This window comes from Zonotrichia albicollis, chromosome 3, assembly GCF_047830755.1.
Source record: "Zonotrichia albicollis isolate bZonAlb1 chromosome 3, bZonAlb1.hap1, whole genome shotgun sequence".
NCBI lineage: Eukaryota > Metazoa > Chordata > Aves > Passeriformes > Passerellidae > Zonotrichia > Zonotrichia albicollis.
The window spans coordinates 87668354-87671861 of NC_133821.1; positions in this window are offsets into that span (position 1 = coordinate 87668354).

The window sequence follows — 3508 nt, forward strand, 5'->3', positions numbered from 1 at the left end:
CCACCCAAGTCCAGGCCTTTCACCATCATTCCCAGAGATGTATGGTGTCTCATCTCTTCAGTATTATTCCCAGCACTAGTACGAGTTCCTACATGGTTGATCAGCATGAAGCAGTAGTCTCTGGGGCAGATGAGCCTCAGCAAATTCTTCATACCATCCTGGATTAAGAGTACTATCAGGGCATGCAGCTCATGGGATGTCAAGGCCGCCAGTACTCACATGCATCACTTCCACTCTCTTAGGACTCAATTGTAAAATAATTCTGTCTTTCACACTACAGTTCTGCGCTGCATCTCACAGCCCCTTGCTTCTGTACTACTGGAATGAGAAACCATATGCTCTCAGTACCACCATCGTGGTGTTTGGAGGTAGATTCTGCCTTAAATAGAGAACATCAAACTCTAAAGAGCAACCAACTGTAGTCAGCTTCAAAAACTCCTTTCCTCTTTTCCATTCTGTCTAGCTTCCTATGGGACCGTGTTTCTTCTAATTAGATCTGACAGTCAGTGATTGCAATTAAAGCCATCCAGACTGGTGTACAGCACCTCCTGTTCTCTCAATCTCCTTGTGGAAGTAATGAATGGACTTTGCAGCTTTAAACAGTAGCCTGTTTTTTTTCATGACTCAGCTGCTTCAGATGCATGCAAGCTCACCAGTTCCTAGGTTTCACACCAAAATGATGGCCTTGGTGCTCAAAGTGGATCATTTCTTTGCTCCTGTACCCCAGCAGCAGAGTTCTGGGAATAATGAAATTATTTCTTTGACATCTCTGGTTTTGCTGGGACATGAAGGGCTGAAAATGCATCAAAGATGTCATCTCTTAACAGCTTTTATTTGACAGAAAAAGTAACTAGTGAATTTTCTCTCTCCCAAAAGTCACTTTCTCAGGTTTGAACATGGTCTCTAAAAACTGAAGCAATAATTTCAAGATTGTTATTTGTTTAGATGTCAGAGTAATGAAAGATAACTATATGAATGTATAGATACACAGTTGGTAAAAAACAGAAACAGTGTGATGAAAAAGAGTGGAGAGGAAAAAAATTAACAGCTTTGTTACTGTGTGTGAATCCAGTCCAAAGTTCCACAGACAGATTAGGAGAAGAAACAATAGTTTTTAATTGTGCCAGTGTAGCTTTGTAGCCACTGCTCAGGTGATGTCAGGGATGCCTGTGATACTGGACTAACAGAAGATGCACAAAAGATGTATCAAATGACAGAATAGTTACCTCCTTGTACATGCATTTTTTCCATAGAGGGATTGAAGTCTGTTCAAGCACTTTGTAGCATTCAAGGAACACTGTTAACACTTCTCTCCTTCCCTCACTCTCATTAGATAATTTAATCTGGAGAAGATGATGTGATGGTTCAGTTGTCTTCTTTTCTTTGCAACTTCCTTCCATTAGCTGAAATGACTTTATAGATGACATGAGATTGTCTTCACTGAGATCTGTTTAAGAAGTTGAATGTAGGAAGCAGAATTCGAAGATTATGATCTTTAAAATTTGAAGATTTAAATCTTTTGGGAATTATATAAGTACCTGTTATTTCCATAAATTATAATTTGGGACATTTTGAGACAAACGTTTTCAAGAAAAGTTGTAAAACTACTCTAAAACTTAGTAAAATGTAACTATCTGTGCATGCAGGACAATGTGTTTATTTGCTAGGGGGGAAAAAGCCCCAGACAACTCTTGGCACTAGAAGGTTTTAAATTTTTGTTTTTCCTCCCTCCCTTACTAAATCCTGGATCAGCCTAACATGTATGTGTTTTTGTCTAAGCTGAGTGACAGCATTGTAAACCCAACCTCATCAACATGCTGTAAACGGTTTGAATTAATTAATTTCCTCTGGAAATCTGTTGTATCCTGCATTTCACTTTAACCCCCTATGAAGAAGGCCCAATGTGGAAGTATCAGTTAGCACCATAAGCACAGCTCAGTGACAACTTTGTTGTTAATGAAAAATGGTTACTGCTCCACACGGAAGCCCATTGATGTTGATGCAGCCAATGCTCCTGTGAGCGAACATCTGCTCTGTGTTAGATGCTGATCCTAATTCTCAGTCAATATTTTTGGACATTGCTGTTTTTGATAATTTATTGATATTACCTGGGTGTTCTGCAAAGCTGTTTTGATGTACGTAAAGCAACATTTATTTCATAATAATTTATTAATATTACTTCAACTTATATTGTCAAGTTGGTTTGGTTTGTATAGACACACATCATTAATACTTACATACTTGTTTAAGCCTCATTTGGCTCTCTTAAATGTTGCCATTTGAAGAACACTATCACTGTTCATTTGTGCGTTCTCTGTTCAAATCTGCCAAGATGTGGTAATAGAAGTGCATGCAAAGAAGACTTTTCCACATCCAAAATAACATTATAAAACTAAGCCTCAGTAATCCACATCATAGGAGTAAGGGGACTGGAGACAAGAAATATCAACACTGTCAAAGTTTAAGTACTTGCCTGCAATGCCTGTATTTGGAAGATTTTTTTATAAAATGACCAAATATACTTATTTGATAGTAAGGAAGGCGCTGCCATCCACCAGACATTTATAAGTAAAACTATATTGGAACCCATGCTGGTAATGTTACAAATGATAAAAGTTAACAAGAGTGTTCTGGCAGTTCAAGCAATAGTGAACTAAATTGATTAACCTGAAGAATTGCACTGCTTGAGAAAAAAGGTGTCAGCATGAAGAGGCTGTTAGAACAAGCAGGACCATTAGGTAGAGTAACAAGGGAAGAAAAACTCAGGTTAAAAGTAATTACACGAGTAGAATTTTCCATCTGGACATTTAGATTTTAGTGGCTACGGAGGCAAAAAAGCTCATGAAGCCAGACAAGTGATCACAGAGAATGGCAGCAAGAGTCAGAGAGAGGGGCCAGAGAAAATTAAAAGTGGCTATAAGAAGTCAGATGAGGGGCAAAGAAACTAAACTGTGAGTGGAGGAAGGAGTAGAACCTGGCTTGAATCCCAGGTCAGGTGGGGAACCAGGTGAGAGAAGACTTCCAGACTGGGTTGAGATTAAGCAAAGACTTTGTGAACAGAGGGCAAGAACCAATGTACTCTAACCCTGAGAATGGTTGGGCTAAGGGGATTTAAAAGGGGTACACTGGGGAGAAATAATTCATACTGGTGCCACTGAGAAAAGGGTAAAGGGGGAGGGGGGAATAAAAGGTTCTTAGTAAAAAGCCCTAATTATTTCTTTCTTAATTTTAGAATGCATTACTTTGTATCTTTTAGTGTGGGGGGATAGTGGTGAGATATGCACTGTAAATCTAGTTGATCAGAGGGACGCTGTGGTTTGAAACATTTGTTAAGCAATGAGAAGATCTTGAACATCCTCTTTTATAAAGAATCCTTGGTTGCTATGGAGGCAGTTTCAAAAGTCCTTTGTTACAATATGTGTTTTCTGCTAATAAAGAAAAAAGAGGTCATACATTTTTGGCTCGAAGTCGACAACCAAGAAATAAAAAAATAAAATTTATTACTGAA